The 25,268-nt window shown below is 42.6% G+C and overlaps 1 protein-coding gene and 1 pseudogene across 3 annotated transcripts in view; one reads left to right on the top strand and one right to left on the bottom strand.

Moving 5' to 3' along the window:
• Nucleotides 1-3,957: 3,957 nt before the first annotated feature.
• The window catches only part of Kiaa1958 (KIAA1958 ortholog), a 124,911-nt gene continuing 103,600 nt past the window's right edge, over nucleotides 3,958-25,268 (top strand). For 2 of the 3 annotated variants that reach the window (XM_021200094.1, XM_021200093.1), the window contains exon 1: nucleotides 3,958-4,239. The gene's annotated coding sequence lies outside the window, so the exon portion shown is untranslated. The remainder of the gene's footprint in view (nucleotides 4,240-25,268) is intronic. The other variant, XM_021200091.2, reaches the window with a different exon arrangement.
• Nucleotides 20,804-21,759, bottom strand: LOC110323249 (annotated as a pseudogene).

Genomic DNA, 25,268 nt, shown 5'->3' on the forward strand with positions numbered 1-25,268 from the left:
CCTTTTTCAAAGCAATTAATCTAAATCTCTTCACCTTAGTCTCAGGCAGACTCTTCAGCCAATGGCAGAAAGCAGTCACATTCTTCACCAAAATACTAGAAAAACAGTCTCTATTCCACATACTGAAATTCTTCACTGAAACTTCATGGGCCTTGTCTGCCCAGTTTAAATCACTCTCAGCAACAAAGTCTTCCATATTCCTACTAGGATAGCCCTACTTAAAGGATTCCACTGCTTTCCAAATCCAAAGTTCCCAAATCCACATTCTGCCAAACAAAAGCATAATCAGGCCTATCACAGCACTAACCCACTCCTGGTACTAACTTCTGTCTTAGGGTTTTATCACTGTGAATAGACACCATGATCATGGCAACTCTTTTTTTGTTTGTTTGTTTGTTTTGATTTTTTCGAGACAGGGTTTCTCTGTGTAGCCCTGGCTGTCCTGGAACTCACTCTGTAGACCTGGCTGGCCTCGAACTCAGAAATCTGCCTGCCTCTGCCTCCCAAGTTCTGAGATTAAAGGCGTGTGCCACCATGCCTGGCTATGGCAACTCTTATAAGGATAACATTTAATTGGGGCTGGCTTACAGGTTCAGAGAGAGGTTCAGTCCATTATCATCAAGATAGGGACATAGCAGCCCAGGCAGGCATGGAACAGGAGGATCTGAGAGTTCTACATCTTCAGCTGAAGGTTGCTAAGAGAAGACTGGGTTCCAGGCAGCTAGGACTAAGGTATTAAAACCCACAGTGACACACATACCCCAACAAGGCCACATCTTCAAATAGTGCCTCTCTCTGGGCCAAGCATAACTATCACAGCATCCTATTGTGGTTTTGGTTTATATGTCCCTAGTGGGCTCTATTTGGTTATTTTAAAATCCTAATGTGTACAAAATCCTCCATTCTGTCATGAATGACTTGATCATATTAATCACAGCTATTCTACAGGTCTATCTATTGAGCAGGACATCTGGGACATATTTATAGGTTTGGACTGTCCTCTCTTTCATTTTGGATTTTATTCTTTTTTCTTATCATATGTGATGCCAGATATTATGTATTAATTTTTTTAAAAGCTCCTCCACCAAAGATTTATTTTTTGCAGACAGAATATTGGAACTTCATCAACCAGGGATGGAAGTAGTTCAAGGCTTAGTTGTAGGCCCTGGTGGGACCAATTTAATCTGATTTTGCTCAAGACAATCCGGTTCATCAACAGCCTCAGTTGAGGCACTGAGGTGTTTAACCAGGACCACCTTTCTATTTAATAACTCTTTCCAGTAGTGTCTTATTTAGAGTTACTACTGCTGTGATGAAACACCAAAAGCAAGATGAGGAGTAAGGCACTTAAATTTGGCTTATATTTCCACATCACAGTTTATTATTAAAGGAAGTCAGGACAGGAACTCACACAGGGCAAGAATCTGGAGGCAGGAGCTGATGCAGAGGCCATGGAGGAATGGTGCTTTCTGGCTTGCTCATCCTGCTTTCCTCCAGAACCTGGGACCACCAGTGCAGGGATGGTACCACCATAGTAGGCTGGACCTGCCTACATCAATCACTAATTAAGAACATTTCTTACAAGCTTGCCTACAGCCAGGTCTTAAGGAAGCATTATCTCAATGGAGGCTACCTCCTCTTAGATGACCCCAGCTTGTGTGAAGTTGACATAAAACTATCCAGCACCATGAGTCAGCTAAAGATATCTGTTTTACAATGTTTTCGGTAGCAGTTTCTTTTCATTGCTTGGTTTCTTGTTGCTTGTTTTGCAGGTAAGGAATTCACAAGTTCTTAGGGGCAAGCTGGTATACAGAATGACCATTTTTAATAGCAAATACATATAGTTAATTGTGGCAAAAGTAGAATATAAAATTTAGTTTCTTAATCACTTTTAGTATATACTGGTTATGAAACAGGGTTTCTATGTGTAGCCCTGGGTGTCCTGGAACTCAGGACCCGTAGCGAGCCTCTGCTTCCCAAGGGCTGGGGTTAAAAGTGTATCACCACTGCGTAATTATATTTACAATCTGTCACATTCTGTCACCTAGGAATGATTGAGATTTCCTATCACAGGAGGGGAAAGACCAAGATGTGGCTAGTACCTAAGGCTAATCAGGTTATTTCTAAGTATGACTTCCTACCATTATACATGTTTTGGAAAGTGCTCAGTGCTGTGAGAAAAGGGAATCTGGAAGCAGTGGATGAATCTGAGCTCCAATAACAAACTATGTACTCAAGATTTCTTAGTTTCTCTAAGCCTCAGTTTCTGAAAACTAAAACTATAATCATCCTATGACCTGCAATATCACTTCTCAGTATGTACCTGAAAATGTGGGGCTGGAGAGATGACTCAGTAGTTAAGATCACTAGTTGCTCTTCCAGAGGACCCGGGTTTGATTCCAAACACCCAGGAGGGAGCTCACAACCATCTGGAATTACAGTTCCAGGACATTTGACACCTTCTACTGGCCTGGGCATCTCTGGTACAGAGATATTCATGCAAGCAGAACACCCACACATATAAAAACAATTAAATTTTGTATCAAATTTTCTATAGAATAGTAATGTTAATAGCGCCAGTTTTGTAGAGTTCCTAGGACTAACTGAATTAACAACCTACTAAGTGCTTGGCACAAACGTGTCTGGTAGGTGCTATGAAAGGGTTTCTTTAAACATGCAGCCTTGTCTCAGTGGTGCCATGCTGTGTAGGTAGCTTTCAGTGCCTTGTGTATCAGAGCACCACTCTGAGAGTTTTAGCTGTTACAACGGCCCCACTCCTGGGGTGGGATGAATGTGCAGATGCCAAAGTACAGCTCTGAGCTCATTGCGTCTACTCTTGAGCCAAATACGAATGATGGTCCAGCAACATGGATTCAGATTGCCCTGGAAGACATGTCCACTGTGGAAGTAGTTTCATTAGCTTTTTTTTTTTTTTTTTTAGTTAAAGAAAGTCATAAAATCAAGGCAATTACCAAATGGCAGGGCCTGCAGGTTGGTGGATTACAGCAAAGTGGGCCAAATTTCAAGTACAGGTTCCAGGTATTGATGAGATTTGTAGCTTTTGACTCGGTGGAAGCTAGCAGTCAGCTGACAATACATTTCTTTTTATTATTCCTATTACTACTACGATTATTATCAATGGTCGTCTTGCCTGCATGTACGTCTGTGCACCACTGTGTCTGAGCTGAGGTGACTGAACTCCAGACTGCTGTGGGCTACTGCCGGGAATCAAACTTGGTGTTCTGGAAGAGCAGCCAGGGAGGGCTCTTAACCACTGAGCTGTCTCTCTAGCCACTGCTAAAAAGACATATTAAAGGTTTTCTAAGGCCACGAGGGTATTAAGTTTGATGGGTAGGCAATCCAAAGGAACTAAAAAAGCCCAAGATAATTTGGCTCTGGTCCAGTCGTGAAGTTAAAGTATTAAGCCGTGTAGAATCTTTAACACCTTGCAACATTCTTTTATTTATTTATTTATTTATTCCTGAGAACCCCAGTTTATTACCTGTGTGTGGGCGTGCTGCGGTGGGGCATGAGGACACTATGGAGTAAGTACACTGTGGGTCCCAGGCCACCCGGCCCCACTCTGGCTGAGCTGTCACACACCTCTAACGCGACCAAGCTCTGCTTACTTCAACCGTTCAGGCTGAAGTGCGTGGGGACCAGGACAGCGGACCGGCGTGGAAAGTGGCACAGACCGTGCGTGGGTTCTGTACCCGTCGGAGCAGCGGGGGCCGCGCTCGGCCGGCTCGGGGCCGCACGCGTCGGTGGCAGGCGCCCCGCCCGCGCCCCCTCAGGGCAGCGAGCGCCGCGGGTCGAGCGCCTTCCGCGGGCGTCGCTACACACTTCCTGTAGGTCCCGCCGCCTGAGGAGCGCTTCCGGTGCCGGCTGAAGCCGGGGTCCGAGCCCCCGCCCCGCCCCTCTCCGGCCCCGCCCCGCTCCGCGCGGCCCCGCCCCCGCGCTCCAAGCCGGGCGCGCGGAGCCCGGGGCGCACGGAGCGGCGCGCGCCGGTGGCCGAGCCGGGCTGGAGCCTGCGTCCCCCCCAAGCCATCGCACCACCGCCGTCACCCGCCGCGCAGCCTGCGGGGCGCCCTTCCCGCTTCACCGACTCCGGCCCCGGGGCCTCCGGCTGTGGTGCTGCCGCCCTCCGTCCCGCCGTCCCTCCCCGTCCAGCTCGGGCCGCCGGGCTCCCGCAGGCCCCACCGCCCGCGTTCCTATGGACAGACGCACAGACACCTGCAGGTGGGTGAGAGCCCGCGCGGGGCTGGGGAGCACGCGGGCGCGGGGCCTCTTTGTGTGTGGGCGGCCGCGCCGTGACCCTCAGCACCTTCCTTTTGTCTGCTCCGGGCCAGGGAGGCGGGAGGGCGCTAGGGGCGGAGGGGTCTGCGGGCGCAGAGCCGGGCGCGCACGGGTTCGCGGCCGGCGGCGTCTCGGCGGGGACTGTCGGTGCGCCGGCGTCCCCGGAGCCCGGGCAGGAGGGCGGGACGGAGGAGGAACGGGCTGCCTAGCTAGTTGCAGAGTCGGAGGCACCTCGGGGTTCTGCCGGACTAGCTTGGTCGTCGGGAGGTACCGGGAGGTGCGTGTGGGGCGTGTAAAGGAACGTGCGGCGCTTTGCTCCCTTATTTATTGTTTCTAACGGAGGAGGGCTTTCTCCCAAAAGCTCCCCCCAATCTGAGGCTGCGCACAGTGATTTGGGTTTGTTATCAAATAGATCAAGGAACCTAGAGTCCTGGAGAGAGGAGGTTGAGCTGACCAGCAACAAACACATCAGATGAAACAAACAAACAAAAAAGGTTTCTGGTTTTCTCACGGCTGTCTTTAATTTAAAACATTAAAGGTCAGGTAGTGAATTAAATGGAGAAAATCGAACATGGTTGATTTTTTTTTATATATATATATATTTTTTAAAGAAATTGTTTTGAAGTTTTGGAGTAAAGTTTTTTTCTCGTGGTCGTTAGGATTATCACTGATAGTCTACCTACTAAACAGTTAACTGGAGTGTCATGTAGTGACAGTTTTTACGGTAGGGCTGGCATTAGAGAGTAAAACAATGATAGTCTTTCCATGCAGGCTAAAACCTTTGTTTTCCGTTTTAAGATAGATTTTTTTTTTCATAGCATATGAAGAGAATGTGATGTTAGAAGTGATTTTCCCAGCGGTATTTCCTTATTTTACATGATACATTCATGCCGCCCGTGCATACAAACCAAGGGTTGGGTTGTTGTATGTTAGATACAGTGTTTTGAAAGGTAGAAGGCAGTACTCTGATTCTTCTTCTTTGATTCGCTGGCTTACTTCGTAAACAGTTGCTATGTGTTCATAAGTGATCAAATAATAAATGAAGTCCAGTAAGCATTCATAAAATTCATTTCGCAGACTCACATTTCTATGTAGGTATTGGGTTATGCGCTCTGTTAATCTGTTTGTTCCTCACTTTTAGAAACTTTTTTTGTCTACTGTGAGAATTCATATTGACACACATAAGTCTGACTGTTACCTGGCAATGGTTTTTGCTTTTGTTTTTAATAGTTTTGAGGAGCACTAAACAGCCATTTGGAGAAAATGGAAGATTCCTTTTTAAAAAAAAAAAATCTAAATTTGAAGGGAAAAATATTATGGTATGAAAGCTCCTTAAATTTCTCTTAAGTTGTTAAAATTTTAAGAAAAAAATACAATTCCATGTACTTTTATTCCAGTACCCTATTTTTTCATAAAAGAATTTAATATGCTTAAAATAGTGACTTTTTTGTGAGAGAAAAATTTACCCTAGATTCCTGCCCCAGTTACATTAGATTAATGATATTGTATACTGAATTTTTATAAGTTATCAGACTATATACATTTATACACACTTGATATCTAGAAGCAGCGTCATCTACCATAGTTGATCAGGTTTTATTGTGGTTTCCTGTCTAGATTAGGTAAATGAATTTAAACTACACAAAGGGACAGAGCTTAGTGTGTAGCTCTGGTCCATCCTGGCCTAAACCTTTCTACCCTCTCTTATAGAAAGCTTAAAGAGAAGTCTTTTTTTTTTTTTTTTTTGGTTTTTCGAGACAGGGTTTCTCTGTATATCGCTGGCTGTCCTGGAACTCACTCTGTAGACCAGGCTAGCCTCGAACTCAGAAATCCGCCTGCCTCTGCCTCCTAATAAAGAGGAGTCTTGAATTGGTTCTGTCGTCATCAGGAACAGGGAGTTCTAGAACAGCGTCAGAGTTGCAGCTCTTTGGCACTGGTAGAAATACTAAAGAAGACAGGCCAGCAAACTGAATTGCTTGTTTGTGTATTTATTAGACGGTCAGTGGCAGTGATAAGATTAACAAAGCATCTCTGTGAAGTGGGGGAGAAGTTAACAGTGCCAGGGCTGTGCTGGGAATGCCTTGGATCAGCACATTGTGCCTTATCTGTGCTGGCTGAGAGATAATACCTTGCCTTTTCATTTCTTTTTGACTGGTGTGTCAATGCTAATTTTTTTCTGTATTACTAATGATGGTATAATCAGAAGCATTCCAGAGTGGCTTATATATTTTTTATTTATTTCCCTTTTAGTCAGTTGGTGTCTAGGAGGGTATATAGATTAATTTTTGTCCTGATGGTTTTTTTTTTAACCTTACAACAAATAAATGCTCCTTGCAGAAAATTTGTGTCAATTGGCCTTTAAAATGAAGTTGCCATTTAGCTGTTTTTTGTTTTCCTAAGCAACACTAAGCTATCCTCAGTTAAATCTGGGAGACTTAAATCTACAGGCTTTTTCAGTAGTTTTATGCTGGTACTAGTGTAATAAAATAGAAAACTGTGAGGTAACAGATTTGCTCTCCAGGGACCTGTGACTTTTCATCTTGTCCTTTTCCTATGACTTGTTCTTTGCTATGATGACTTTTGGTCCTGACTGTGTTCATGTCCTGCCTGTATTGTCCCCAGCCCCCCACACCTCTCCACTCCGTCCCTGTGTTCTCCCCTCCCCCCCCCCCTTCTCTGTGGCCTGGTGAGAGGTGTGATAGCAGCTGCTCATTGTAGGTCTTGTCGTTTTTTTGCACTGAGAGCACAAGCCCGTGCTGCTTGCTGACATGCAGAATTCATTCTTGGATTAATGTCCTGGTACCAGATGTATGAGGCTGGCTCTAAGAAGCTTTCCCTCCTAAATACTGTCAAATAAAGAGACTGAAGATTGGAGAGAAGCCATTTATTTGGAACAGTTTATTTTATGACAGTTTGTGTTTATAAAGAAACCTGCTCATAATATTTACTTGAGAGATCTACATAGTACCCAAAGAAGCCCCACAGGTTTCTCTCCTCCCCCTTCCCGTCCCATCCCCTCCCGATTTAAGTTTCCACAGAGCTTAGCTGCTCTGTGATACTTCTTGAGTTTGCTTCTGATTAGTTGATTTATGGACTTTATTTACCAGCATGATTGGAGAATTCTTTGGCTAGTCTGAAATTGCACTCTGTCTGTGCTCTGGTCGGTTTCCTAGGAAACAAATGTACTGCATAGATTCCATAATGAGGACTGTGGTTGGCTAGTGACTGTGTAAATTCTGTTGTTTGGTAAAGCTTAGTCTCAAATTCAAATAAAGGTCAAGAAAGCAAAAGGAGTGAAAATGCAAATTTGGGGATTTTACTTTGTATCCAGTGCCAACAACAGGCTTCTCTGGAGAAAGGCGTGCTCCTCAGCACTGTTCATTTGTTTTGCAAAGTCTTACACTTGAAGCAGTTGGGAGATCTTGGTATCTCATACTAGAGATGCTGGTAGCTGAAGAAGCTGTTGCTGACAACAGCAGTGTATTTCAGAAATGTATTTTGCATACTTCAAAATCATACAGAGAACAAAGGGGTAGGTAGAACATCAGAAATATTTTTATACCTAGAAGAAAGTAACATGTATATTTCAAAAAAATTATGCAACTTCACATGAAATAGAACTTTAAAAACTTAAAAGTATTAGACAAACTTCTAAAACATACATTAAAATCATACCATACACTGATATATTTATAATCTAGGTGTTTTTTTCTTCTGTTCTATCTGAACTTTGCCCCAGAACTGCAAGTCAGAGACTGACTTTCCTCTCTTCCTTACTGCTCCCATCTGGAACTCCAGCTTCTGTGGCTCTAGATACAGGATGAAAAGCAGAGATACTGCAGCTGCTGGTAGGCAGAAGAGAGACAAGGAGTGTATAGAGAACCAGACCTCCACTAGAACCACAGTGAAGGTCTTTTCTTTTTTCCTTTCTTTCTGCTCTACAAAGTGAGTCCAGGGACAGCCAGGGCTAAAAAGAAACACCCTGACTGTAGACAAACCCTCTAAGCCCTCTTTTTCGATTATGGGGCTTGCTATGTCTAAGTGACAGTTAAGGATGTTTGTGAATTGTTCTGCTAGGACATGGCCTCCCTCTATACAGCTTTCTAGACAGCATCACACTATGGGTGGCTTAAACAGGAGTTTATTTTCTGTTAATCCTTCATGGTAGAAGCATGAGGTCTGGGTTTCTGCATGGTTGGGGTTCTTCTGAGGGTTCCTTGGGTTGGTTTCCTTCTGCCTGTCTGTGTCTTAATTTTACTTTGTAAAGATGTCAATCATTTGAAGGATTATATGGATTAGACTACCCATACAACTTCATTTTACCTTAATTACTTCTTTTGAAGGCCTTAGCTGCAGAGGTAAGTTACTGTTCTAAGGTGCTGGTGGTTAGAACTTGAAAGATGAATCTGAGGATACTCTATCCATAGCACAGCCTGTACATATGTACTCACTTGGTCCTGTTTAGTGATTTCTAGTGATTTGTTTTTTATTTTATATGTATGTGTGTATGCCTGCATAGTGTGTACCACATGTGTGCAAAGCCTATGGAGGCCAGAGATGTAGTTGGATTCCCTGAAATTGGGGTTAAAGATTGTTGGGCCTCCATGTGGGTATTAGGAATTAAACACCGGTCCACTATAAGAGCAGCAAGTGCTCCTAACCACTGAGCCATCTCTCTAGCCCCAGAGTTTACCTTAAAGGAATGGGGTGTGCATGTGCTTCTGTGAGTGTGTGATGTATGCATGCACACGTGTGGTTTGTATGTGTGTGTGTATGTGTGTGTGTATGTATGTATGTGTGGACATGAACATGTGGGTACACTTATATGTGTCCACCTGTGGAAGCCAGAAAAGAATATTGTCTTCCTCAGTTACTCCACATCCTTATTTTTTGAAGTAGGATTTCTTCCTGAACTTAGAGCTTATTGATTCAGTTTGGTTGGCAGGGCAGTGTGCTCCATGTTCCTCCTGTCTCAGCCTCGTAGGGATTGGCATTACAGCTGTGTACTCTTGTACCTGACTTATACATGAATGCTAGGGCTCTGAGCTCAGGTCCTCATACTTGCGATATCTCCCCAGTCTAAGGAAGGGATTTTGAGAGGGAAAAAATAAGACAGGAGTGTGGGATAGAAGATAAATATAAATGTAAGATGTTTTGCTAGTTGCTTTTATAACAAACTAGTATAGAGCAGTCCCTTTACAAAACACAGAGGTTCTCATAGCAAGGCTGCTGGTTCAGCCTCTGTTGTGTGGGGTTTGACATAGGCCTTACATTTGAATGAACCACTGAGAGTGTGGCATAGTCTGTGCTTTTATCAGCTTTGAACAGAGGAGTGGACAGTTGGCCCAGGTAGAGGCTGATGAAGCGCTTGGTTTTTTGTACTAACTTCCAGAGTTGATCCCTGGGCTTCACTGCCAGGGGGATTGTACACCTCGTCACATTTCTTTGTGTGTGACAGCAGTGTTCGTCTCTCGTTTGTATACCTTCAGTGTCCCACTGAATCATTCATGTGCCTTCCAGCATGTGGGCACTTCTGATCCTGTATTGTACATGGGTTCCTTGGGTCAGGACTGGTGGCCAGCAGGAGCCCTGTGGCTACCTAAGCTGTGGGTTGGGTATTTTTAACTTACTGATTTGTCATGGAGTACCAGGTTAAGATAAGCAATGTGTCAACTCTAGGTGATTAAAAATAAACGTAGATAAAGGCTTTTTATTCACACTTTTCATATTTGTTATTAATGGTTAAATTAGAAAATTTGTGGAACACCAGAGGATTGTGTGACCAGATTCAGTGGAAATGTGAATGCTGCTGATTTGTGACTTCTGAGGACACTTTTCCTTTGGTGGTCTGTTTGGTACGAGTGTGCTGCTTTCTAGGGAGTTATGCACCATCCTGTGGTTAATCACCTCATTTAAGCGGGAATTTAGGAGGTGATTTTCTTTACCCTCAGTCCTGTCTTTTGTACATAATCAAGTCCCTAGATTCATCAGGTATGGTTTCCAAGATTTTATCTAACTTTTGCAATTGCTCTTAAGTCTGTAGTTGAATACCTACAGGGTGGGAGGTGTAGCTAGTGATATAACATGCGCTTACCATGCACAAGGCCCTGGGTCTCATTCTCAGCAAACAGTGTATTTGTAGTCTTCATGTGGAACACAAGCCCTTAGACAGCACTGTAGTTAGAAGTTCATCAAATCCTTATAGATGACTCATGTGAAAGGTACTTACTGCTTTTAATAAGTAAAGCTGTTTATGCATTTCTACTTTAAAGGTATAGTTTGAATAAAAATTCTTGTGTTTGACTCACGCTTTCTTTGCTCAAATATCTTTAAGGACTGTTACTTTACTATAGTGATGGGCAGACTTGTGTGAAAGGTCAGATATAGCTACCTTAGTTTTTCAGGTCATAATTCTGAATTATAGTTATTAACTGAGCATCTCGGAAGCTGCCAGGGGAGTATGTAATGCAAACACACTAGCACTGTTTGTGCTGGTGAGAGGGGTTTGATTGGTAAGCCAGCTGTGAATTACAATTGGTTACAAATCATAGTTTGCAGAGTCTTACTCCATTGTATTCTGGTGCAATGAACTATTGTCACAGGAGGCCTCATGTGTGCTGTGGGGGTAGTGTGCCATGGAACTCTCTAGTTGGATTTTCTTACAGGCAACTTTATCTCTGCCTAGATACCTAAAGGATATTTTCCCCCACTTTGAAAGGGTAATGTTTTTACTGGAATATGCCAGAGTATTAACTGCTTTTTGTTAATTTTCCCAGATATATAATGTATTTTGCTATATCGGCCCAAATATGTTAACCTATTATAACTTTAGGTATTAATTGTATTTATTGTCTTCATTTTATTTGGAGGGCCCCCCTGTTACGCATGCTAGATCATCCTTGCTTATCTTTTATATATATACCTTTTTTTTTTTTTTTTTTTTTTTTTTTNTTTTTTTTTGTTTTTCAATGTCTTTTTTTTTTTTTTTTTTTTTTTTTTAAAAGCAGAGTGTCAGTATGTAGCCAAAGCTACCCTGAAACTTGTATGTCAACCAGGTTGGCCTCTAAATCACAGATCTGTCTGGGCAGAGATTGAGTATGCTGTAATATCTGGCCAATTACATTTTAAAAAATAATTGTCCTCATACTTGATTATTTGTGAAAAAAATACACTTTGTATTTAAGTGTGAAGTGTTCCTTCACATGTAGAGGTCAGAGGACAGCTTTCTCGGGTGGGTTCTCCTCTTTTTTTTTTTTTTTAAAGATTTATTTATTTATTATATGTAAGTACACTGTAGCTGTCTTCAGACACTCCAGAAGAGGGCGTCAGATCTCGTTAAGGATGGTTGTGAGCCATCATGTGGTTGCTGGGATTTGAACTCTGTACCTTTGGAAGAGCAGTCAGGAGCTCTTACCCGCTGAGCCATCTCACCAGCCCCTGGGTTCTCCTCTTAACAGTGGGATTGAACTCAGCTCGAACCACTGAGTCACCTTGCCAGTCCTACCTCACTTTTTTTCTGTTTGTTTGTTTGTTTGTTCATTTATTTAACGTATGTGAGTACAATGTCATTCTCTTCAGACACACCAGAAGAGTGCATCATCTCATTACAGATGGTTGTGAGGCACCATGTGGTTGCTGGGAATTGAACTTAGGACCTCTAGAAGAGCAGTAAGTGCTCTTAACCACTGAGCTATCTCTCCAGTCCTCACTTTTTCTTTTAAATTATTTATTTATTTGTGTGTGTGTGTGTGTGTGTGTGTGTGTACCACATGTGTGAGGGTACCCATCAAGGACCAAGGAGGGAGTTGGCTCCCTTGGAGCTCTGCAGTTACAGGCAGTTGTGAGCAGCCTGGCATGGGACCTGGCGAGTAGCAAGTGCTCTTAACTGCTGTGCCATCTCTTTACCCCCACCCCACTTTACTTTAAAAATAGTTTATTCTTGAATGTGTGTATGATGCATGTATGAGTGAGTGAGACTGTGCATATGGAGGTCAGAAGACAACTTTGTGGAGTCAGATTCCCATCTCTGCTGAATGCTGGGACAGCTGTGTATGCTACTATGCCTGGCTAGTCCCAACCTTCAGTCCCTTTACTGGTCTTTCCGTGACATGCATCTGCTGAGCTTTAATGTCCCTTTCAGTGTTTCTCATCTTTGTCCTTTTCTTCCTTAGTCTATCCTGGATTTTCTTTGTGTATCCTTTGTCATGTAACCATTGTATATTTTTAGATTTTTTTGTGTCTCTCTGTCCCTCCATTCTCTACCCCAGCTGTGCTGTTCTTTCTGTCTCTGTCTTTCTCTTCTCATGTAGCCAAGCTGTTGTTAACTCTCTATTTAACCAAGGACGGCTTGAACAACTCCTGCTTGCATCTCCTCGGGGCTAAGAGTACAGACACTGAAGTCCTGGGCATCTGCTTTGTACCATGTTTTGTAGTAAAGCTTTATTGGCTTCATTATTCGGTTCTTGTTCAATTATCTTCACTGTATAGCTTGGCTCTCTTCTCATGTTTATATTAAATAAGATACCTATGTGCTCAGGATAGGAAGTTGTCTTAGAGCCATGGTTCAAGATTTTTTCCCCTATTGCTCTTGTTAAGTACCTTTAAATATGGACACTCAAAAATCAAAGTGAAATACTATTGTACACTCATTAGAATGAAAAAAAGATGAAAATTTAGCAAGTGTGAGAAAATACAGCAACTGAAATTCTGCATTGCTGTGGGAATTACAAATTGGTATGAGAATGTAAATTGGAACGAACAAATTGGAAAGCTGTTTGGCAGTATCTACAAAAACTAAACACTTGCATTCTTTATGGTTCAGCAGTTTCACTTGGAGATACATACCACCACAGTAAATGTACTGAAATGAATGGTCATAGTACTATTTATAATGTCCCCAAGCGGATTCTTCAGAGTGACCATCACTACAGTATATGGTAAAGTGTTACATTGATATAACAAAACAAATCACATTTCATAGTACTGATATTTTTGTCTCCTTACTTAGTAATCTGCTTTGGTCAACTGGCTGTTAGGAAACCTTACTGCCATAGCAGCTTCATAAATGCTTAAACATTGAGGAGAATACTGTAATACTGTCCTGAGACGATAGCCAGAGCCCTAGGCCAGAGGCTGTCTGCCTCCCCCCCCCCCCCAGCATGTCTCTGTGTGTGTCTTTTTACCTAGGGGAAGTGGTAAAAAGAAAGGAGAAATGGGGGCTCCTTGAGTGCAAGGAATGTCCCGTGGTCTGTTCTAGGCTCTGTTATAAAAAGTTGTGAGGTAGTAGGAAGATATTTACTCATTATTTCCTGATTGCTTGTCACGTTAGAGCACAGGGGAGACGAGTGAGCCTTTCATGTAGCCTCTTCTCTCCTGCTGGCCGAGGTTGGCCTTTCCTGGTATCCATCCCTCCTTTGTGTCACCCAGCCTTCTTTGCTTGGTTGACTCTTGTGCTAACAGTTTTCTTCCCGGGTCTCTTAATTCAGTGTTAGGTCGGAGCATGAAGTGTTTGCCATAGGCCGTTGTGTTTCGTGTTTGCATCTTAGCTGATGGTGCCGTTTGGAGTTCTGGGAACCTTTAGGGAAGCCAGCTGGAGGCAGAGGATCACTGGGGTGTGTTCTTGCTCTGGCCTCGTCCTTTGTTCCTTCTCTCTGCTTCCTGGCTGCTTTAAGTGTGGTGCTCTGCTCTGCTCTGCTCTGTCAAACCCTCTCCACCATGATGGACTGACAGACCCTTAAACTGTGAGCCAGAATAACTCCTCTCCCCTTGAGTTGTTTCTCTCAGATCAGGGCAGCAGCAGACCTAGTGTAGTAGTGGGGGTGCTGTGTGATGGCCTGGAAGCTTGAGCAACTTGGTCTGTTGTTTGTTGATGCAATTTTACTTAAATGAGGGCTATCCTGTTAAGGGTAAAATTTAGTGGCACACGCCTTTGATCCCAGCACTTGGGAGGCAGAGGCAGGAAGATTTCTGAGTTCGAGGACAGCCTGGTCTACAGAGTGAGTTCCAGGACAGCCAAGGCTATACAGAGAAACCCTGTCTCGAAAAAAACAAAAAACAAACAAACAAACAAACAAAAAAGGGTAAAATTTAGAAATTTCATGTTTTCTGTCTTTTAAAATTAGCAGAACTGATCTCTCTCTCTCTCTCTCTCTCTCTCTCTCTCTCTCTCTCTCTCTCACACACACACACACACACACACTTGATCCTACTTAGATGATCAGCTTTTCTATTGATCTAAATAGATATCTAAATGATATATATCATATATCTAATATCTAAATGATAAACTAATACTGAAGGTAGTTTAATTATTTTACAGTGACAGGTTTGTTAAGGTTTTCATGGCAATTTTGGTTTAGAAACTCATTTTATCTGACCATTTTCAGAAAACATTAGTGGATATCTCTAATAGTGAAAATTAACATTATGGGAAAAGTTCACTATTTTAACTTTTTTGTGAACATATTTCCTTGAGTTTAAGTAAAAGCAGTTATGCCTTTATTTGCTTTTGAAAATGTAGATTAACAAGTGGAAACCTTTAAAATTATCTTCCTTTCTCTGGACAGTGTCTTCTTACCTTTGAAGTATTGTATCTTTAGTCCTGTTTTCTGCAACTAGTTCCAGAAAGCATCAATCAGCCCTACTGAAAAGCCCATTAAATTGACTGATTTATCCAAGTCTTATTTGACTAGCCTTTGATGATGTACCTGTGAAATGTTAGCTGAAGTCTCCCTGTGTTTCCTGCAGAGCAGTCCTTGAAAGATAAGCATTGTTTGATAGCTTAGTCTTGCAAGTATCTTCTCTCTTGAACATAAGGAAAGATGCATAGCCTTATAAATAGCATTTTGCCTATGAATATATTGTACTTGTGAACATATTTGATATATGAATTTTTGATTTGTATGTATCCTACTTAAATTGCATTTTATCCAACTGGCTATGTTCTTTCTGGCAGTCAAAAGTCTTATCACAAAGTATGTTTTCTACATACGCTTCTTTATTGATGTATACATTCATATAAAACTTCTACCATTTGTAAAGGAATTGATTTTCATATTAAAAATTAGTTTTAGCACTTGGGAGGCAGAGACAGGTAGATTTCTGAGTTCGAGGCCAGCCTGGTCTACAAAGTGAGCTCCAGGTCAGCCAGGGCTCCACAGAGAAATCCTGACTCAAAAAACAAAAAAACAAAAAAAACAAAACAAAACAAAAAAACCTAGCCATGTATGGTGGCACATGCATGTAATGCCAGCACCAGAGACAGTGAGGCAGGGGGATTTCTAGCTGGAGGCCAACTTAGAGGTTGTATAAGGAGATCCTGCCTAAAAAAAGTAGTAATGATTTTATAAATTTACCCTGCTGCTTTCCTTTTTTAGGCCATTTTTTGCTATTAAACACTCAAGTATGTGCTTTGTGTGCGTGTCACATTGGCGAGAGTTGAATGTGGGTGCATGTGCATGTTGGAGATTAGAGGATACCTGGATATCATAGGCACTGCCCACCATCTTTTTCTTCTTGTTTTGAGAAAGAGTCACTCAGAGGCTTGCAAGTAGACTAGACTGGCTGGCCAACCATACCGGGGTGGTTCAAATAAGAATGGCCTCATAAGCTCGTATAAGTTGGGTGTGGCCTTGTGGGAGTAGGAGTGGCCATGCTGGAGGAAGTAAGTCACTGCTGGTGGGCTTTGAGGTTTCCAAAGCCCACACCAAGCCCAGTCTTGATTCTCTTTCTGCTGCCTGCAGATCTGGGTGTAGAACTCTTGGCTACTACTCCAGCCCCATGTCTGTTTGCGTACAATCATGCTCCCCACCGTGATGACAGTGGACTAAACCTCTGCAACAATAAGCAAGTCCACAGTTAAATGTGTCCCTTTATAAGAGTTATCTTGGTCATAGTGTCTCTTCACAGCAATAGAACAGTGACCAAGACAGAGGTGGCTACCTGGGAACTGGGTGTCGCTCTCTGTGCTGTTTGTTGGCAGAATATAGAAGGCATTGCGACCTGGGACTAGAGAAACATTTAATTGGGGGCTTGCTTTCTTTCAGAAGAGTTGCCTTTGTCATTGTGTCTTCATAGTGACCAAGACAAGACACCTGTGCCAGCATTTTGTTGTCGTTTTTCCTTTCCTTCTCTTTTTCTTCCCTCCCTTGCCTTTCCTTCTTTCAGTCTGTCTGTCTGTCTGTCTGTCACTATGTAGATCAGGCTGGCCCCAAACTCACAGAAATCCACCATCTTCTCCCAGTTTTTTGTTTGTTTTTTAAAATGTTGTTTCTGGGACTCAAACTCAGGTGTTTGTGCAATGCAAATCAGGTATTTTACCAACTGAGCCATTTCTCCAGCCTATATCTGTCTTCTTAAAAGTTATTGTTGATCTGAGAACTAAATATTTCCTTACATGTAATAAACAACAATATGGGGTTCTAGATAATAGTTTTGAGAAAAGTTTGACAATAAAAAGATCAACTAAACTTTGCTATTATAAGAAAACAGTTGTATCTGGGGGTTTAGCTCAGTGCTGTAGCGTATTCCCTATCATACACAAGGACCCTCAGTGTCACCCTAGCACTGCAGATCCATCCATATATACATATATATATATACAATTTTCAAGAAGGAACAATCAGGAAAATGATGTAATGATGTAATAAAGAATTGATGACTTTTGCTGGGGGGCATTGAGACAGGGTTTCTTTGTGTAGCTCTGGCTGTCCTAGAACTGGCTCTGTAGACCTTGCTGGCCTCGAATTCACAGAGATCTACTTACCTCTGCCTCCTCTGTTCTGGGATTAAAGGTGTACATCACCACTACCACCTAGCCAAGAGTTGATGTCTTTAGACATTGTGTTGCTTATTTAATTTTTAAATTAATTTGTTTTGCTTGTGTTGAGTGTGTGTGTGTGTGTGTGTGTGTGTGTGTGTGTTTTCACCTTCTGTGGATCCTACTAGTTCTCCAAGTTTTAGAGTTCACACCCCACAAGGAGGTTAGTTGCTGTATTCCTTGATTGTCTTTGGAAAGCAGTTTTGACAGTGTATAAACTGAGGACATGACTGCTCCAAGGTAGATTTGAGGGGGAGTACAGCCAGAGGCTATTGAGGAGTTCAGAGCAGAGAGAAAATAGTAAACTGAACAGAGTAGACAGGGCCACGAGCTGTCGTTATAGAGCAAGAGAGGAAGACAGAGAGAGGGGCTGGAGAGGAAAAGGAGAGTGTCTAGCTGAAGTAGTAGGTTTATAAGGGAATGAGAAATGGAGAGAAAAACCCATGATTTAGAGAAGCCTTTAGGGTTGATGATGGGGCGAGAAGAGCTGAGAAGAGTCACAGGTACACAGTGAGAGACTGTGTGAGCCTGGAGGCCAGCATGCTCTGTGGTATGCTGATAGGCTCCACAGATAGCCTTTTGTTCCTTCTGACTGTGATAAGAAAATGGCTCCTTTGCTGGAGGAGAATAGGTCTCAGAAACTGGGGGCGTGGAGTTTCCTTTGGACATGACAGGAAGTTTAAAGAGCCATAAATAAATGCAGTCATACTAGTTTAGTAATGCTAATGTAAGGAAGGGATAGAAAAAAGATACACCTATGAAGCTGACATCCCCAAACTATTTGTTGTCTGTGGTTACCTGTTTGTTTGTTTGAGTCTTGTTACTTGGTCCAGGACAGACATCGATTTGTTGTATTCATGCTGGCCTAGAGTTTGCATTCTTCCTGCCCCCACTTTCCAAATCCTGGAATCACAGTGCGCCACCATGCCCAACACTGTGGTTGCTTCTGTGCTACTGTGCAGAATTGAGTAGTTATGATAGAATCCATGCAGAACAGAAGCTATTTATTAGGCAGTTGCTTGGTCCTGTGAAATGGGTAAAGACAAACTCATCTGCCTTTATAAAAATTGTAATTTGAGTAGGGCAGAGAGACCAAGCAAGATAAAAGAACCTATAAGAGATAGGTGTTTAGGAGAAAATAGCAGAGAAGAGGCATAGAAGATATTTCAGGATTAGGGCTTGACATTTGAGATAAGAGCAAAAAAAGAACTCACTGAGCCAAGCACACCATAGTCCCAGCACTTAGCTGGCAGAGGCCAGTAGATCTTTGTGAATTTGAGGCCAGCCTGGTCTACAGAGTGAGCTCCAGGACATCCAGGAATACATAGTGAGACCCTGTTTTGAAAAACAGAAAAGAACTCACTGAAAAAGTGCTTTTTATGTAAGGATTTAAAATAAAGCAAGGTGTCTAGAGCAAGTCCATAGAAATGTGTCTGATGAAGCTCAGGATACAGTGAAGTGACAAGTGGATGACAGAAGTGGGTGGGGGTGGGGGGCTGGAGAGATGATTGAAAGGGACAGGGAGGGTGTGTGAGATGGCCAGACCATGTAGATGCTTGTGGCAAAAGGAAAATTCCTGCTGTAAAGTTGTCAAGTAGAAAAAGAAAGGAACAACACTTGTCTTCTATATCTGCCTAATCATGACAGTTAACTTAAATATGCATAAAGAAAGTACACCGAAAAAAACTTAAAAAGCTGTTACAGGCTGTTAACGTAGAAGGACATGGTAGAGAATTCACTGAAATGCGCTCTCCATTAGGGGAAGGTTTTGGTTGTAGATAATAAGGGAGAGAAAGAGAGAAAGAGAAAGAGAACAGGCAGAGGCTTCTGGAAGATTCCAGAGCAGAGAGAATAAACAGACTGGACTTGGGGCTATCTGCCATTGAAGAGAGAGCAGAGGGAGATGATAGTGGAGGTACAGCTGGTGTGGGAACCTTTCCATTGTTATGGAAGAGGTGAGAAGGGCTAGGGTGCTAGCTCAGGGCTTTGAAATGTATGATGGATACTTGTGAGTAGAGCCTGTACGAGCCTGGAGGCCAGCGTGGGCTTGGTCCACAGCCACAGGTGTATGTTTGAGTCATATGTCCCTCTGCCAGAGGCAAACAAGGGAAGTGACTCCTTTTGGCAGAGGGAGCCTTGTCAAAAGTTTCTAAAGAATGCTGGCTATTATCTAACTACCAGAAAATCCTGTATAGTCCAGCTTGAGGTGGGTCAAAACTGTCCTTTCTGGGCATATGTACTGCCTTTTGGAGTTTGGGGAATGACACTGTATTGTTTTATATTTTGTTTTTTTGCTGTATTTTATTTATTATTATGTAATTTTAAAAGTGTGTATATAGGTCAGAGGACTCTTCACCTCTTCACAGGGTTTCTCTGTGTAGCCTTAGCCATCCTGGAACTCACTCTGTAGACCAGACCGGCATCAGACTCAGACATTCACCTGCCTCTGCCTCCCGAGTGCTGGGATCAAAGTCATCTGACTCTGAGTCTGGCTTTTTAGGAATGCGTTCTTGCCTTTCGTTTTGTGTTTCGAGGCAAAGTCTTTCTTGTTTCTGCTGCTGTTCTGCATCTCCCAGGCTAGCCCTCCATGGATTGCTGTATCCTCTTCCAGGAGCACAGAGGCTGGGGTTAGACCCAGGAGCCACTGCATGCAGCTTTCCAGCCTGGGTTCTGGGATCGAATTAGGGTCCTCAGGGTCGCCTGGCAGGCTCAATTACACAAAAGTCTTTGAAAATCTTTAAAATCAAGTATTTTTGATCTTTCCAAGGTGGATGTGATGTGATTCCTGAGAGCAGACGACGACAGTGTCTTCAGTTGTCTAAGGAGTTAGGTTTTCTTACTGTTGATCTTCATGTGTTTGAACCAAGGGACTGTAGAGATTATTTTCTACCCTCACTTTATGATGAAGAAGCGATCTGGAGAAGTGAAGCAAGAGGCTTCTGGCTCCTTTTGATAGTGTTTATATCTTCTGTCATTTAATCTGTGGCTTTCTTCATTCTGAGTGGCTTTGTGATTAATAATTTACCTAATCTTGTTGAAAAAATAAAGTCTTTATGGAGAAAAGAAGTCTAAGTGTGTTTCATAGACCACCACAGCAGCTCTGGCATCGGTAACAGGTACTTTTTGCCTAGTTAAGAGCAGACTTTGGATTCACTCTCAGTGGCTTTAAAATTTACTCTCGGTCCCTGCTAACTACTTTCTGGCCTTTAGGAATGCTTGACTTTTGTGCTTTTGTTCCCACATTTACAGTGATGATGCTAAGTACATGCTTCATAGAGTTGTAGTTAAGAATTAACTGAATTCATGTGGGGAGACTGCCAGGCACATAAGATAATTATTACTGAAGTTTAAATATCTGGAAGACTCATCATTTCCCTGCCCTTACCCAATCCTCACACACCCCTGGATGCTGAGAAAATGGAATTCAGGAAATCTTTAAGCGCTCAGTGGTTAAGAGCACTGGCTGCTCTTCTGTAGGCCTCAAGTTCATTTCCCAGTAACCACAGGGTGGCTAACATTTCTAATGCCAGTTCTAGGGTATCTAACTCTCTCTTTTGGTTCCCTTGGACACCAGGAACAGGGATGGTGCATATATGAGCATACAGGCAAACACTCATACACATAAAATAAAAATAAATAAATAAAAATTTTTAGCAGACTTAATCCATTTATTTTTCTTGTATAAAACCCTTATGTGGTAGCCTCAGCTGGAGCCTGGGTCCTCTGAACAGGGACTGGTGTGGGTTTCCACTAGATGATCAGTGAATTCCTGAGAAGGAGACTTGGTGAAGACAGTCTCTTTCCAGAGGTCGGGGGTCAGGTAGCTGTAAGTCTTGGAGATGGCATCAAAGGTGGCCTTGGCAAAGTTGTCCAGGGTGGCAGTGCAGCCTCTGGCTGAAGTGTAGCAGTCATCTATGCCGGCCATCATCAGGAGCTTCTTGGGCACAGGAGCAGAGACAATGCCAGTGCCTCTGGGGGCAGGGATGAGCTGCACCAGCACAGAGCCACAGCGGCCTATCACCTTGAATGGAACAGTGTCGGGCTTGCCAATCTTGTTCCCCCAGTAGCCTCTCTGCACCGGGAAGATGGAAAGCTTGGCCAAGATGATGGCCCCTCGGATGGCAGTGGCAACCTCCTTGGAGCACTTAACATCAAGACCAGCATGACCATTGTAGTCCCCAATAGTGACGAATGCCCTTGAACCTGGTCCGCTGGCCAGCCTGAGTCTGCTTCTGCACTGGCATAGTTTTCAGAACTTTAGGGATCCTTTAGGGATGCACCCAGGAAAAAGTCAACGATCTCAGACTCCTTAATGAGCAGGGAGAACAGGTAGATCTCCTCCAAGGACTTGATCTTCATGTCCTTAACCAGGTGGCCTAGCTTGGTGACAGGGATCCACTCCTTGTTTTCAGCTTTACTCCATGAGCCCTGGGGCCTCGAACACAGCCAAGGCCTCAGCCACGACCTAGGCCCCTAAGACCGCTGCCCCCAAACCGCTGCCAAATTCTCTGCGGAAGCCACCGCAGCCTCCTAATCCTGGGCCCCGGTCCTCCGGGCCCTCCTGCTGCACCGGTGTCATCTGCTATTTGCTGTTTTCCTGAAGAAGAAGAAACAATAAATAAAATCTTAAATCTCCACGTATTCATGTCTTTAAAGCCATCTCAGCAGGCCCCCGAGTATATATGTCTTAAAGCATTTTTAATTTAAAGTATTGTGTTTGTGACTTTCACAGGTCACACAGGTAATTTAGTATGGACATTTAAAAACTAGCCCTCTTAGTACAGTAGTATTAAATCATGAACACTTGTGGACTGAGAGGCCACCTTCTCAGTTAGTATTGAGCTGTGAGAGAAGGATGCTTGTTTTATTGGAGTTAGTTAGACCTCGTGATGTTCTCCGAAGTGACAGTGTTCTGAAATGTGAGGCTGAGTTGGCTGGCAAGAGCAGCTCCTAGAAAGGCTGCTGATTTGCTGGAGCAGGCAAGGACTTGCTCTGTGGGTATCTAATCTAGGTCAGGGTGGTGAGGAGCTTGGTTTAAACAGACTCAGGTAAGGAGCATCCAGTGGAGAGTGGTGGATGGAGATAGAACCACCCTTCAAACATGCCACCACAGTTCTTGTATTTGCATATCCTCTAACCCCAGATGCTAAAGACCACTGAACTCACATAGTGAATATAACCTAGGAATAAATTGCTTACAAGTTTAAAACATTTAAAAACATGACAATGGTTTGATGAAATTGAAGGATGGGGAAAATGAAATTTAACTCTGTGTACTATGAATGTTTGTGGAAAATAATCTGAAATTATATGTCTTCACTGTAGTTAAGGATAGATAACTTTATATCTATAGACTGTCTCTAATTTGTGTTTGTGGCTATTTGGGGATTGTGTAGAATTCTATTAGTTTCTATTAAGAAAAGTGGGAATAATACCTTTAAGTGGTTTCCTGGCCCCTGTGGTGAGATTGACCATTGCAGCCTAAGGCTGTGTGTGGTGAGCAGTAATCACATGAGGCAGACTTGAAGCCAAGCATGGGGGAGCTCTGGGAACACAAACTCCCTTCAAAGCAAGCTGTCTGTGACTTCCCTCCTCTCACCAGGCCCCATCTCCTAAGTCTCTACCATGGCCTGGTAATGAATGCTTCAAGTTATAGCGCATTGAGAGTCCAGAGCCCTCAGGGTCCAAGCCTTCAGTGTATGAGCATTTTGGGGGAACAGTTTATATGTGGTCAATAATGCACTAGTTTAACCCTAAAAAGATAACAGGACAAATGTAAATAGAGATCATGTATTTCATGTAAACAGACATGGTATTATCTTTGTAGAGCCATAGCTTGTAATGCAGGGTTTCTGTGGGCATGTTAACTGTGTCTAAGACCTGAAAGGTGCTCAGCTGTTAAAGTGTGGTTTTGTAGTGAGTTCTAACAGGTCTCAGGTACTTACATACTTAGTGATTATTGCTTTTATTAATGGTTGTGGTATTTAATTGAACCTAGAGGTCACTTGGAATTTTCCTTATTACCTATCACAGGCATCTGAGACGTTATTTTTAAAGTGTGATTAATATTTATGACTTAGTAGGTAAACTAAGGGTTTTAGTGTTTGGGGGCTAAAGAAAGGAAACAAACAAGGAAGGCATCATCAACAAAGCCCCTCATGAATCATGAAAGAATGACATGGAATTAGCATTTTCCCCCACCTCTCCTGCTAAGCAAGGCTGGGGTCTAAAGACTGGCTTGTGACTTGGATCACTGAAGAACACCTTTGATATTACTTTCTTCTGAGTGTGGGTTGGTGATGTGTGGGTAATAGTGCTCAGGATGTGGAAATAAGAGGATTACTATGAATGAATGTTTTGGATTAATTTTTTTTGAATGGGGTGTTTTTTGTTCTGTGTTATGATAAGTATTAGCACCAGGGGAACTTCCGGACACCAGTCCTGCTTTCTGCCCTGGCAGTGTCAAAATGTTACCCAGGGACACTGTATCTCTTAGTTTTATTTGCTGCTTAATTTTTCCGTGTGTTTTTAAATCTCTTTGAAAATCGGTTAACAACTTTGTTTCAGGCACATGCTAGCCCAGGCTAACCTGAAAATCACTGTAGCACAAGTGGCCTTGAACTCATAATAGTCTTCCTACCCTCAACCTCCCTAGTGCTGTGATTTCAGGCAGGAGCCGTCACATCCAGCTGGACATACAGTTTGTTTCCAGGCTAGGACCAAGCCCAGGATTTCTGCTCGCTAAGCAAGTGCTTGGCCACTGAGCCCTACCTTGTACAGTGGTGTATATGTCGACTACTCTGGTCTGTTATGCTAACATGCTCTAGTTTGTGTGCTTGTACTTTAGCAGATGGCTCTTTCTAAGAATAGAAACTTAAGGTGTAAGATAAGGATAAGGAGAATGAGCTGGGCTTCTGAGGAAATGTACTTTTTTGAGAGAAGAAAGATTAACATGGTATTTTTTCATAAGAAATCTAGTCAAAAAATTCCAGATAAAAGTACTAGTAGTGTGCATGTGATTAAATAATTCTTCTGCATTATATGTTATAAAGACACAGTGTCTTCCTACTGGTGTATTCACAAAAGCAGTCTCGTAAGGAAAAATTAAAAAGCGTACATTCTCATTTTCATTTCTAAGGGACTAAAGAGGGAGAATTCATTATGTAAAGCATTACAAATAAGCATGTATTAAAGCAGTCACATATGATGATGGCATATTGTTGAACACCCCAAGAAAGATAATTTGCATGGAAGATGATTATTCAGTAGGGCTTTAATTTACAAGAAACACTCCGTCGTTTAATTGAGCCCCTTTCCACACACCGCCTCGCTTCAGTGGGCTGCATTTGCTGCTGCACATGTACAGGGCCATCGGGGTGGTTAAAATTCCATTCAGTCTAGCTGGAAGGTAAAACAACAGCTGAATGCCATGCCATAAAAGTATATATTATTAAACATCCCAAGATTGGTTTTGGAATCAGTTTCCTATTGGCTGGTTTGTACTGTAAAGCTGATGGTCTGATTTTTTTTTCTATTAAGATTTTTATATAAGATTATTTGTCTCTTTTGGTCACTATTTAAATTATATGGTTCAATTTAAAATTTTTTAGTTTTATATGGCCATTTATCTGTATTATGCTATTGTGAAGTGATCAAACATAGCCAGTATTCATAGTTACTATAAAAAGAAAACTATTTAGTAATAAAAAGCACACTGAAATAAACCTTTCAACAATTAGCTGATTTGTGATTAAAATGCCCAGAAAGATAATATATTGTAAAGTTTTAAAAATATATTTTTTATTTTGATTTATTTTCTTGGTGTGTGTGTGTGTGTTGTGTGTGTGTATAATTCACTTGTTACAGATGTCCAGGTCAGAGGATAGCCTGTAGAAGAAGTCAGTGCTCTCCTTCCGTCTTGTGATTCAGGTCATCAGGCTTGGCAGCAAACATCTTTACATGAAGAGTTATCTTCTCCAGCCCTGTAAAAGAGATTGTTGACTGGGTGGTGGTGGAGCATGCCTTTAATCCCAGAACACGGGTGGCAGAGGGAGGTGGATCTCTGTGAGTTCAAGGCCAGCCTGGACTACAAAACCAAACCAAACAAAAACAAAAAAGACCAGAAAACCTTTTCTTCTTCTTCCTCTTCCTCTTC

This window comes from Mus pahari, chromosome 6 (genome assembly GCF_900095145.1).
Source record: "Mus pahari chromosome 6, PAHARI_EIJ_v1.1, whole genome shotgun sequence".
In the NCBI taxonomy this organism is placed as follows: domain Eukaryota; kingdom Metazoa; phylum Chordata; class Mammalia; order Rodentia; family Muridae; genus Mus; species Mus pahari.